The 14014-nt window shown below is 39.3% G+C and overlaps 1 protein-coding gene across 2 annotated transcripts in view; it reads right to left on the bottom strand.

Annotated features, from left to right (window-relative positions):
* The window catches only part of ntrk3b (neurotrophic tyrosine kinase, receptor, type 3b), a 225349-nt gene that overhangs the window by 82728 nt on the left and 128607 nt on the right, over positions 1 to 14014 (bottom strand). The gene's annotated exons all lie outside the window — the stretch shown is intronic.

Genomic DNA, 14014 nt, shown 5'->3' with positions numbered 1-14014 from the left:
GCACAGTAGGTCTTCTTTTTTTATACTGTCAAGAATAGTGTGCATAAGGCTGTTATATTTAGGACATTTATACCCCTAGATAATACATATTACACCATTAAACGCACTAGGAATTTAAGTTTAAATAATAGGTCTTCTCTTCTCAGCATACCAAACCAAGAGTGCAATATTTACTTGTCTGTAGCTGTAGTTGGATATTCTGTAGTAAATGTGCTCACTCTTACCTATTTAACTATATAAAGCTGTCACATACTGTCACATCATCTTTATTTTAGCAAAGAAATTGCCGTCCAAGAGCTGATATTTTATATTTGTCAGAATATAAGACTCACAATCCTGTCCAGCGTGGGAGTGAGCATGCGGCACCCTACATTTGGTTGTTACATAATATGATCTGTTTCCTGGGCCGGTGGCTAAAATTCACACTGAATTAACTATTGCTTACAGTGGGGGCTAAAAACCTTCACAGCCGCTTTCTCTTCTTCAGTACTGTGACCCTGCTTTTGCTTTTGCTTTTCTTTCTTTTTTAAAAAAAAAATTAGGCAGGAATATCCATGCAGATCCCTTAAATCACCTTCCCACCTTTGAGTGGATGCTCTCTTGTGCAGTATAATGAGAAAAGCATCCGTATGTAGAAAATTCAAACTGGAGTCATGCCAAAGGTTTCCCGAGGGGAACAAAGGGCCGGGATGCTGAGCTCCACTGGCTGGAGGTTTATGACTGAGCAACACCTCTTCATTCAGCCTGCTGTTTGGGATAGTTTTACACTGCAGGTTACACCACAGGTTACAGTCTCTCCAGTCTGTTCATAGCTGAGCTGTTGTTCCAACTTGCTGCATTTAAGGGAACACCTTAAAAATTTGGGCTAGGCTATCATATATAACTTTCGCTGGAAACTGCCAGTAACATGTCTTTTTTAATGGTAACAATAAGGGCAGCACTTTGAAATAACCCTTACCAACACTTTGCAGTCAACAGGGAACAGTCTGTTCTGAGTTATAAGACATGGAAAATGCTGTCCAAGCTGACTTTGCTGTGCTCCAAGAGGGTTGTCTAGTGAGAATCAGTCCCTTAATGTTCATTATCTTGGAAGAAACTCATCAGCACAATAACGCAAGAGTCTATTTCAAGGCCCCATGTAAACTGCAGAAAAAAAATGAGCACACTAATCATCAGCAGAGCCTTCCAGGATGAAGGATGTGCTGTATGTTTGGGAGGTGGAATTAAAGTTCAAAGCAGAAATAAATGTATTTATGATTACTTGTTATACGATCAGAATTCTCTTACAAATAAAAACCCTAAAAGGAAATATGGCCAACGGGAAAAGGCTGAGAACAGGATGTGGTGTGCTGAGCGGGATGCATTTTTAGAAATGTGACGCTAAGCCCAGGTTTTAAAAAAAAAAAAGTGTGAAAATTAAAAGACTATTTGGCATTCTATTGACATAAAGACAAATTACTTAATTGATATTGGAACAAAAGCACTGTTGATGTGCACTGTTTAGACTGACACTAGAGAACTTGAGAAAAAAACACTAAAAAATACTGTCTAGTCCACTCAGAAGTTCTCTTACAAAGCAAGACACATTATTGCAGTAATGCCATCAAATGGATGTGAACAGACAGCCACACAATGTCTGCTACACAATTACCAGTTACTCATTATTTAAATATAACTCTTAATGTGTTTCTGTGTACATTTGGTCTCATTTGTTGCACAGTGGATTTAATTATCTCACTCCCATAGCCTCTCTTGCTAGCAGTGTCACCATTACCCACGTGTATTGCTGCCCATAGAGTGTTGATAATTTAGGTCAGTAAGAAGAAATGGCCTCCAGAGTTAGAGGTCAATTGTCTGTGACAATTTCTTTTTTGTTTTTTTATGGGGGTCCTCAGAGAAGAATTGAAAGGTGTCCTGTTCCTGCAGACTCACACGTCATATGGACTATCATCTACAGGCTGATGTAGCTGTCAATGAATAGTATTTTTATGAATGATTAGCAGCCCCTCTTTTGTTTTGGTGCGCTTTTGCATGTGCACAAGCGTGTGCACATTTGTAAAGTATCCAGTGTCCAGCACATGCTGTTGTTACATCACTGGATTACCTTTATTTTGGAACTTTTTTTCAATCAATACAAGTTATCGAGAAAAGACAGACAGCTCGCTTTTTACTGTAACTTATAAATGTTCATTCTTTTGTAAAGCAAAGCGCTTTAACCTCATACACAGTTAGTTCTTCTACCATCATATGGCTGAAAAAGAGGAGCAAACATGATATTTATGGAACAATTCCTCTTGAGGATCAATCTAAATTAGTGCAGCAATTCAGAAAGCCTTCTTCTACTCCTACAGCTGTATTCTGCAATACTCTGGCATTTTAAAAATGCTATATTAAGCTATTGTTAAACTCAGAAGACTGAAGACAGCCTTCTGAACTATTGATGGCAAAGACTTAAAAGGGAAGAAGCTTCCAAACACCCAATGAAAGCATTCAACGAGACCACTCTGCAAGCCTTGCCTTTTACTTGGGGTTATAATGCATGGCACAGCAAAGCAGTGACCATCTCCACAGAAAGACATCATAAGGACATGAAGCACTTAGCTATTAGAAGTCTAGTGCTGAAAATCCAAAATAAATAACCCTGCAAAAAATAGAAATCCTATTTGTATGAGGAACAGCATTTCCGCAGCAACAACCTCGGGCCACCCTGGCACTCAATATCCACAGAACCACAGCCAAACTCCTTGGGAAGGCTCACATGCAACTTTTAAATGAAATAAATAAATAAACAGCCCTTTTTTTGTGTTTTTCATTTTCCATTCGAGGTGCAAAAAGAACTAAAGAAGGACATGTGAGATCATGCTGTGGCTGAGAGGTGGCAGGCAGCATCCAATTCCTTTTAGGGTTTAACTAAAAGCTCTGGCAATCTGTGGCATGCATCAGCAGCAACAAAATGACGGCAGAGATGACGGTGAGATTAACGTTACTTCCTAAAAATGTCCTTCTTTTCTAGGACGAGATGTATAAAAGGAAGAAAATGAGGGAAAGGAGCTCTTCCTGGTGGGTCTGTTGTTATTTTCTTAGCAGTCCCCATCTGTCGCATGTGTTCACAAGAATGAATTACAGCCAATTAGGATGACGGTGCTGTACCAACTGAGCAAAGGGTAAACACAGTTTGTGCAGCAGACACGCGGTTAGTGATCCGTTTCATTGTGTTTGGTAGATGATGCTGAGGCTTCTTTTTATATGTGACTTGATGTCTTAAATTTGAAAACCTAAATGAAGATGGAAGATATGCACAGAAACTGTTCCTATGGATTTCACACTGCTTATACTTGCCACTATAGTCAATCTGCAAAAATATTTCCAATGCAACTTGTACAACAGACACAAAGAATAAATAAATAACAAAAAAATTGTAATTTCCATCTGCAGTAATTTATATTTGACAGTATTGCTCTGTTTTAGGGGCTTTCTTCACTTGGGTACCATATTGCAGGAAGAAGAGAAGAAAGATCTGAGCACAGAACGGAGCCAGCATAATTGATAACAGACGTGACAGTGATTTAGTCAGAAGGAGCCTGAAATGATACGCTTGGGTAGAGGTAGGGGTCTGCAGATGTACAGCAACCATGGACAAACTAAATCAACCTGTAAATAGTGATTTAGCCCCTAAAATATGGGATTCTGCAGCTGGATGTGTAAAAGCCCTTCAGCTGCATCCATCAGTTTATGGAAGTTGGTGTTGAGACCTGCTGGGAGTAGCATACGTAAAGGTTAAAATTTAGGTTCAAACCGTTTAAAATGTTTTAAACTTAAGGTTCAAGGTTTCTTTATTTTATACGCGTAGGTAAATTTGCTTTACAGAGAAATGATAGCATTTGGCATCCCTTTACAAAACACACACACACCTATTTAAACTCAACAACACATATTTGGTAATTAGATAAGATGAATCAAATAAAAAAACAGTTCTTATTAAGTTTAGTGACAGCAGGAGGAACAAAGCTGTTTTTTATAACACTTTGTTCTGCATCTTGGAACTAGAAACCTCCATCCCGAGGAAGAAGCTGAAATTGACCCCGTTGAGGATGGGAACCATAATTAAGAATGAATAAACCGTTGTACCTGTTTAGACTACAGGGAGGCTGGACTGTTACTCACCTATCAGATGACTGGACCATCCCAGTATCTGATTTCGTGAGTTTTTCTCTGTGATAGAGGTCTGACCGAACCACGCCACTAAACAAAAAGATAAAACAGACAAACGGTCAGTGTGGGAAAGAACAAGTTTCCTAAGGCAGTAAAGGAGCTGGTGACCCTTTGTAGACCGATTTGCAATTCTCATCAAAATTCAGTTTTTCGTTGATTATGGTCGCAATATATTTATATGATTGCCCTTGCTCTATTTTCTGACCTTTAATTAAAGTGACTTCATGCACATTCTATTGATTTCTAAGATTAGCTTCCAACACTAAACATGGAATAAGCCAAGTTACATAATTAATATTGAAAATCATTTTTCCGTAATTGTAAACTTATCCATACAGCATGGTGTTTTTTTTAACTTTATAGTTCCATTAGTGTGATAACTCAACAAATACATTAACAAAAAAAATGTTTTTTTTGTTAGTGTAAGTTTGTTAGTATATTTATTTGATCACACATCATCAAATTTGACTTGTGTATTAAAGTGATGAAACATTTGATCTCTCTATGTAAAAGATTTTAATCTCTTTAAATGTTTATCTGATGAATAGCTGGCCATGAAATGGACAAAAGAAAAAAAAAATCCCTCTGAAATTAAGAGACGATTGAAACTACAAAGCAAATGCAGGAATAAAGTTAGCTGGAGTAAATGTATGTAGCTACTTTGCAGTGCTGTTCATTAAATTTGAAAGAAAAATGGTCCATTTAAGTCCCTTTAATGTTTAGGAAGACAAGTAAAGAACTTTTAATTGAAAGTTGTTTTCCTCACAGACACACAGAGTGTCTATCTGTCTTTAGACGGGCATGTCTCAGTGCTTAGCAGCAGAGCTCAATCTGGTCACTGGAGGCCGAGTGAGGCAGTGATGCAGTAAATACTTCTCTATGTGTGTGTGTGTGTGTGTGTGCGTGTGGGTGGGTGGGTTGATCATCCCCAGGCCTGGTTCAGGTAATGTAGCGGAGAGGAGGGTAAGTCACCCTGACACACACGTGTGGATCACAGAGGCTGGCAGGCCGCGGGGTATGGTTTGTGTGTGAATGTGTGTACTTCAGTGTCGGTGTGCAAGTCAGTGAGTTCGCGGGCGTCTCTGTGATTTATGTACTTGTCTATCTGCCCATCCAAAAACCCTGAAAACTGTTTAGAGAGCGGACGGGTAAAAATGTCACAGGTTTAGTTTTCACAATGAGATAATGACTGAAATACTATCTGAACACTGTGAGTAGCACTGCTAACTGAACAGCTAAATTTGCTTACATGCGGAGACTGTTACTGACTGGATGATCTGATATCCTCGTGTTGGTGTTGTTCCCAGATCATCATGAAAATGTTGTTCCAGGTTCAACATTGCAAGTGACCAATCACATTATTGTGACGTTATTCTTTTGCGCACCAACCCATTCGTGCATTTATGAAATTCCAATGTTGCAAGGACAATATCAATTCTGCTTAGCGTTTATTAAAGTGTTAGGGTCCGTTGATCGGCGGACAAAGGCGGTTTCTCGCAGCTTAAGTACAGTTTTTTGTTTTACGCCGGTTTTTCCTGAAGTCGCAAAAGTATGACATCACAACATTCTGATTGGTCACTTGCAATGTTGATCCTGGAACAACCTTTAGTATGATGATCTGGGAACAACACCAACACGAGGATATCAGATCGTGTGTTACTGACTGATTCAGAGGCAGCAAGCTGCCCGTTCCCACTAGTTATGCTTCCTGTCACTCGGACGTCTTGTTTTTTCAGCATTGATGGGACAGTCATTCGTTTAGGACATCATTTACAATAGCTTTATATTAACAGAGGTAGTTTATCCAGAAACTGTAGTATGTTGCTCGTCTTAAGTGGCTGGCCTTGTGTTAATCATATAACTTTGAATGAAAGAGGACAGTTACTAAAAACCAAAAATTCTGTAATTACCACCTGCTTTTACTCTAGATCGGAGTCACTTTGTCAACTTATCAATCAACCTCTGGCTAAACAAATATCAGTAAACTGTGAGAAATCACAGTTTCCAAGAGATTTATTGCTTGTTTTGTCTGAATGTCTGAACCCAAAACATTCATTTTGGAGGCAGTTCAAAAAATCAATACGATCACACAAGCTTTAGAAAAGAGCAAATAATCTCATGCAACCAAAATAAAATATCTCTCAGAGTTGACCAAGTCCAGCTCTTTTGACTGCTGTGATCTCTGTGTGTCATGTTCAGGCACGGCTGAGAATTTGAGGATAACTAGCATCTGGTGTGATCACTAACTGTGCCCAAGCACTGGACGCTTTCTTAACATCAGCAGCATGACCGTAAATCACTGATAAATGCATTTGTAAAATAGGCTAAAATTAAATATACACATGAAGTCTTCAGTCCAGTTGTCGTTAGGAATATGCATGACTAGTCGACTGAATGCATTATTCTTCTTATATTAATATACAGGGTGGGCCATTTATATGGATACACCGTAATAAAATGGGAGTGGTTGGTGATATTAAAGTCCTGTTTGTGGCACATTAGTATATGTGAGGGGGCAAACTCCTCAAGATGGGTGGTGACCATGGTGGCCATTTAGAAGTCGGCCATCTTGGATACAACTTTTGTTTTTTCAATAGGAAGAGGGCCATGTGACACATCAAACTTATTGGTAATGTCACAAGAAAAACAATGGTGTGCTTGGTTTCAACGTAACTGTATTCTTTCATGAGTTATTTACAAGTTTCTGACCACTCATAAAATGTGTATAAAAATAAAACTTAGCAAGTAGTTTGCTAACTGTAGCATGGGATATGGGTGGTCTCGTAGGGTGTCTTGCATTGAAATCTGCTGCAATGACCCGGTTACTGCGCTCACCAGATATCAACACAATTTCGATCCGCTCCTAACGTGTTAACCTCTTCGACATGTCAATGGTTGTGAACAAACAAAAACTTGTAAATAACTCATGTAAGAATACAGTTACGTTGAAACCAAGCACACCATTGTTTTTCTTGTGACATTACCAATAAGTTTGATGTGTCACATGGCCCTCTTCCTATTGAAAAAACAAAAGTTGTATCCAAGATGGCCGACTTCTAAATGGCCACCATGGTCACCACCCATCTTGAGGAGTTTGCCCCCTCACATATACTAATGTGCCACAAACAGGACTTTAATATCACCAACCATTCCCATGTTATTACGGTGTATCCATATAAATGGCCCACCCTGTACAACCACAAAATGTTCTCTGGATGCTGTTGCTAATGTTAGGAAAACTCTGCAAACTAATCTGACACTGTGTGCATTTGCAACATTATAAACAGTGGAAAGTGCAGCACATTCTTGCATCATTTAAAACATTACTGACAGTTTTATATATAAAATACACACAAATATTAATTTGATTGCATTTTATGTTTAATTTCATCTATTTAAAGTCTCAGTTTTAAAAGATTTCGGAGGGTTTTTTGTCCTTTAGACAAGTCGACTAGTCTCATTTTTTCTCTTGTTTAAGCAACTAGCAAATTAGTTGCCAGGAACATACGTTGTCATCACGATAAAGTGTGGGTGTAAGAGAGAAAGGAAGGAGTTAACACGCTCCTTAAAACAGAAAGAAGAGCAGCAGAGGTGTGCAAACTGAAACATTAAGCTCACCATGACAGCATGCCAGCGGGGGAGTGAATTGGCAGGTCAGTCATGCTGATGTATGGTGTGACCTGGAATTCATCCAGTTTGTGGAGGTCAAATTAACACCATGATTTTTTTTAGAATATGCACGCTTCACAGATTCAGAAAAAGCATTTCCTGACAGCCAACATCAGCAACATCCCATCCCTGACCACCCACACCACTGATCATTTTGATGTCTCGATATAACAGCTGACAGTCACAATTCACACAACTATAGTTACATATTCAAGTCTCGTTTTAGTATCTAAACCAAGTGGCATCTTCCATAGCTGGAGGCTGAAGCCAGTGGTTGATGATTGCAATGATTGACAGCCATGATTGATGGTTAGCTTGCCTGCTGCTCTCCTGAGCCTCTGTCTTGAACCTTTGCAGCTTCTGTGAAAGGAATAGACAGTGACTTTCCCCACACACGTAGCTCCACTGTGTTTGTGGTTAGGGAGTTACATTAATAAGACCCTAACAGGATGCTGTCACTGTATAGTAAATTTAATTTACCTTCCTTGTTAGCGCCATTTATGCCACACCTATGTGAAGGCAATCGTGGCTCGAGTAATAGATCTAGCTGTCCACTAATTGCAGGATGTTCAATCCCTGCTCAAGCTCCAGCCTCACTATGTGCTGAAATGCACTTAGCCAAGAAACGGAAACCGAAGTTGCTCCTGATCACTTCAATCTAAGATGGTGCTGCCAATACGCTGCAACTCTGGGCGTCAAACCAGGTCCAGTGCAAACCAAAGGTTGTTATTTACATAGAAATTGCAAAAGCCAAAATCAACTTCTCAATGTTTCCGATGACCACAGCAAGGGGCCAGAGCAGTGTGAATTCATGGCTTCAAGGTTACTTTGTTGAATTATGGACAGAGAAAAGTCTACAAGTTCAGCAACATAAACTAGTACTGGTGCACGTACCTATAGTGCTTTAAAGCTGCTGTGTTTCTCAAACTTCTTTGCTTTTTACTAAATGTGCAATATGAAGAATCTGAATATTGTATTTTTTTTATTCAAAAGGTAAACTTTCAGATATAGTCTATTCCTCAAATATAAAGGCAAATATTTTTGCTTTGGATTATAGCTAATAAAAATGTAAAGTTCAGTATCTCTGATTATTAGGATTTGTAGCATAGAAACTCTAGCTTCTTAACAGTATTCATTTCACATAGTTAATACTTGATTGGGGCTTCTTTACTGGCAGTTAGGGGGTGGCTGTATCTCAGGAGGTAGAGCAGGTCACCTACTGATCGGAAGGTTGGTGGTTCGATCCCTGGCTCCTCCAGTTTGCATGTCAAATATCCTTGGGCAAGATACTAACCCCAAGTATGAATGTGTGTGAATGTAGTTAGATAGCACTAAGTATAGATAAAGTGCTTGTGAGATTGGGTGAATGTGGCATGTTGTATAGAGCTATATAAGAATCAGTCCATTTACCATAGTTACTGCATCAGTTTTGTGGCACGAAGGCAATCACATTCTGATACTCCTGAGGTGTTGAAGCCCAGGTTGTGTTCATAGTGGTGTTTTGGATCAGGTGTGTCTCATCTTCGTTTTGACAATAGCCCATAGATTCTCTGTAGGGTTAAGGCCAGACGAGTTGCCTGGCCAGTCATGCACAGTAATGATATAGTGAGCAAACCATTAGGTAGTAGTTTTGGCGCGGTGGGCAGGTGCTAAGTCCTGCTGGAAAAGTAAATCTGCATGAAGCATCCAAATCTGCCTCTCCTGTGAGATGGCTCTGTTGACTCCGGGCTCGATAAAACACAGCGGACCCACCAACAACAACACCAGCAGATGGCACCTCAAATTGTCACAGACTACAGAAGCTTCAGACTGGACCTTAAGCACCTTGGATTGTGTATCTCTTCACTCTTCCTTCAGACTCTATTTATATCTTGGATATAATTTATGTATAATTAATGTAGAATAACTGAAGTCTACACGCTTCAATTAAATTACAATAATAATAATAACAATAATAATTAAGCTTTTCCTAAAATTTAAATATACTATATGCTCTAGTATGTTAAGTGTTAAATTGAGATGCCTAATATCAAATGGACCTAATTGCTAAAAATAAAAGTTACTGTACAATAAAAACTAAGCATGTGTGACTGTGTTGTATTAGACATTTTGAACCTGTAAGGTGAAAGAGGAAAAAAAAGATGGTTGTGAGTGGTAAACAAAACGAAAATCACTTTGTTCTGTCGATATGACAAATAACAAAAAGGTGTATATAAAGCTATGTGAGTGCACTGAAGGTGATAAACTAAAAATAGCAGACTGAACAAGTTTCTCATAGTTTATTAAGAAACATTAGTCTCTGCAGTGCTGATGTATAAACACCTCACTCATCATTTGTCACTTTCCGCTGACATGTTTGTTCCTTCACTGTATATTTCCAATCAAAACTCTGTAGTGAAATGCGGCCAGAAATAGTGCCTGTATCATTTGCTCATTGTGTAAACACGTAGCAACTGCAGGCAGCTATTGCGGATGAGCTCGGATGTGTGCAGCAGAATGAGGCATCGATTCCCAAAGTCCGCCGGGACCCTCGGAATTGGCTTGAAACTATTTGATTTAGAAAATTCAAACCTGGATATGTTACTCTATTGTAATGACGACAGAAAATCTGAGTGAGAACACAAGAAGGAGCATATGAAGGCTATTCACATGGATTTTTAGAATTTTTAACCTTGTTAACGAATCCCCAACCCAGGTTTAACTACTGGGATCAATGTTAGATGCAAAAATGTTTTTACTTGAGTTTAATTTGCAAAGTTTCATGGTTCTGCAGCCAGTTTAACAGAGCCAGTCTACTGCGCTCCTCCTTTACGACTCACAAGGTTTTATTGAAAAGATAGGGAAGGTGACAAAATGATATACATTTTGTTGTATATTGGCTGCATTTCCAGCAGCAGGGGTGGGGTAATTCCCCCCAGAACATAAGAAAAGATGACAGGGGAGCTCAATACTTATTACTGACATGCTGAGTGTCTTTTTCTAAAGAAGCATTATTGATTCCCTGCTGACAAAAATCTGCGTGAAAGACACTTCAAAGCCCACTGGTGTGAGTCACAATCTGAAAGATGAGCCTGATGCTTAGGCTGCAAGATGTTTTAGCTGGGAGATGAGTTGACAACATATTGATTAAAGCAACAGGTTATCTACAGTATGAGTAGATATGCACACACACACACAGACAGACACACACGTACACACGTGTGTAAAGTATCTTTCATATAACCACAATTACAACCACATAAACCAAACAGCTGTGTATCAGTCAGAGCTGTAAATGCATGGCAGCCAGGGGACTGATCTGGCGTTAAACCTTGACATACCAGCAAATCAACTGACTGCAGTTCACAAACACAAACACACACACACACACACATACACACACACACACACACACACAAAACAAATAAAAAGGAAAAAAATAAACTTTTTTATTGGATGCCCAGAAACGGTCAGTGATCAAACTCCAACTACCAAAAGAGCCACAGTGATTTAGTGGAGCTAAAAACCATTATGGCTCCATCTAAAGGTAATGACTTCTTCAAGCCTTCCAGCTGATTCTTCAGAACAAGTGTGGGAGGGGAAAATACACACGATGTGGTCACATCAGGGGCTTTAGTACAGAACAGCATGACGTCTTGAAAGAGTCCACACTGACATCACCTATCTTTAAGTCGTACACTATAGTAGTATCTCTTATTTCCACTGAACTACATCAACGTTGCGTATATATATGTTGGAGTTATAGTGAATGCTCAAATTAACTGTGGAAAAAAATGCAGGTGGCAAAAAGCTTTTTTCTCTGCTATTTGCGCTGCACTGCTGTTTTATCAAAAGCTTTTTTTTCCACAGATATTTCATCGGTTTTTTCTCACTTCCTGACTGTAACAAAATAAATATACACAATTTTGCTATTGCATTCACACTCGTGACCTTGAATGTTTTCGGTGCTGAAGCACATCATCAAACTCACCTGCTGAACCCTGAAGTCCTCATCAATACACTGCATAGTTAAATGAGAGACACTCGGCTGGCATTGCTATGTCACCTGTAATGTTTTTGAGCTTTTGTCAGTTTTACAGCTTTCTGTGGTGTGTTGATGACTGGGAATCTCCATTATGGCTCCAATATGCTGACAAGGCAACAGAATCCTGAATCATCTACAAATGGCACTGTGGAAAAGCAGACAGTGGGTTGGGCACTGGGTTGTCTCTAGACATTTTCTCTTATCCCTGCAGTATTGGCTACAAAGCTGGTTACTACTGTTTCATTGCACGCCTGCTGTGTTTTCAGATATCTTACATAAATACGCATATTTCCACAATACTGCTCCTTGTCCACCTTCCTGCCCAGCCAGGTAGGCAGTTAATGTTTTAAAGTGAACCGAAAGTAAATATAAGAACAAATTAATGACCACGGTACAGCACAGTACCAGATACAGGAACTGAGATCTACACATCCTTACATGGTGCTGACATTTATGCAAGAGACTAGTATATTTCAGCAATGCTAATGGTTCAACTTGGTGATTTGCTCAAGCTTCAAAGTGCTCATTTTTCCTGCACTATTACAGTCATTTATAAAACTTTTTGTTATCTTGAATGAGGCAGCTAAACTTAAATTACTCTAGGAAACATTCTGACAAGAGAAAAATCTATGAGAAATGCTTTTCAAGTGTCTGAACAGAAATTGTTGAGAAATGTGTCTTGGAGCAAAGCGGGGAATCTTAACATACGGCATGAAGCAGTAAGTGTTGATGGAGAATTGCATGGCACTTAGTGATTTAAAGAAAAAAAAAAAAACCCCGAGCTGAAGTGTGTACCTTCCCATGAAGAATTACCTTTCCGCTTCTCCTTGGAAAGGACTAAAACTGAATTTGAGCAACCTTTTGCACAGAATTGAGCATCGAGACACAGTAACCTCTAAGTGTTGACAACAACGTGAAGCACTGCCTCTCCTTTCAATAGATAGTAGGTATAAAATAAAGGTAACATTGTGAACCAGATCTCTGGCAGTGAGTTCTCCACTCAGATTTATATTGATTTTCTGGTGCTGTATATATTAAGTTGTGAATCAAATAAAAAATGACAATAGCAACTCATAGTTGGGGGCGTAAATAAATATCACACAGGTCTGCTGGGTGTAAAATACATTTCCACCTACTGAATAAAGATATGAGAAAGTTATAGTAAAGCAGAAGCTTCTTTAACAAGCAGCTGTAGCATCAATGAAATCTTATCTCGTATAGACAAATGCAGAAGGTCCAACTGCTGTTATGCTGCATAAAAAAACCCCAAATGCTTTTGCTTTTATTCCATAAACCTATTTGTTAGGAAAGCTAAAAATAAAAATAAAAAGTCCCTATGACATTACAAACATGTCTATAAAGCCTCATTAACTCTGAGACTCATCCTTGATTAGAGCCAGCTTTAGGCCAGTGCAATAATTGGCATCCTCCAAATAATTGCAGCAGAGAGTTCTTTACCGAGGTAGGTAACGAACTCTAATCCTGTAAAGTGCTTAATTAAAAGGTGGAAGTGGCTAATGCTACTTACACTATACACTGTACTTACAGTGCATATGAAGAACATGCATGGTCTGAGGTGCGGGTCATGATTGTATGTAATTAGAAAATATTTGCATTAAAGAAGGAAAAGTGCTAGAAGCTGACAGAAACAAAAAAAACCTGGATATGGAATCTGCACACCTTGTCATAAAGTGACTCAGGGATTGTGTCTGTTCTGAGTCATCCACAAAAATCACCCACCACAAACCACCAAACACATGCAAATGCTCAGCCCATAAACTGGTCAGGAGATGTGGTTGGCTCCTGGGCAGGTCAACGCTTGAAGCTGGACCAGCGGGACCTGAGCCACTGCCGCCCCCTCCTCTCCTCTCCTCTCCTCTCCTCTCCGCACTGCTCTATACGCCTAGATCATCACTAAGGCGCCTTTTTTCCTCTTCTACGACGCCAACGCTGAAGAGATAAGCAAACCTGGAGCTGAACCAAAGTGAAAGCTCAGCATGCACAAAAGCCACATTAATCCTATTGAATTCCTCATCATGATCGACAGCCCCAAGTCCATTAATTAATTCATGATCCCTTCTGTGATCGCCCTACATAGCATGCAGCGAA

Source organism: Neolamprologus brichardi, chromosome 1, assembly GCF_056152115.1.
Source record: "Neolamprologus brichardi isolate AB-2024 chromosome 1, ASM5615211v1, whole genome shotgun sequence".
In the NCBI taxonomy this organism is placed as follows: Eukaryota; Metazoa; Chordata; class Actinopteri; order Cichliformes; family Cichlidae; genus Neolamprologus; species Neolamprologus brichardi.
Note: the sequence above shows the minus strand (reverse complement) of the source record. Positions and strands in the feature narration are given on the sequence as shown.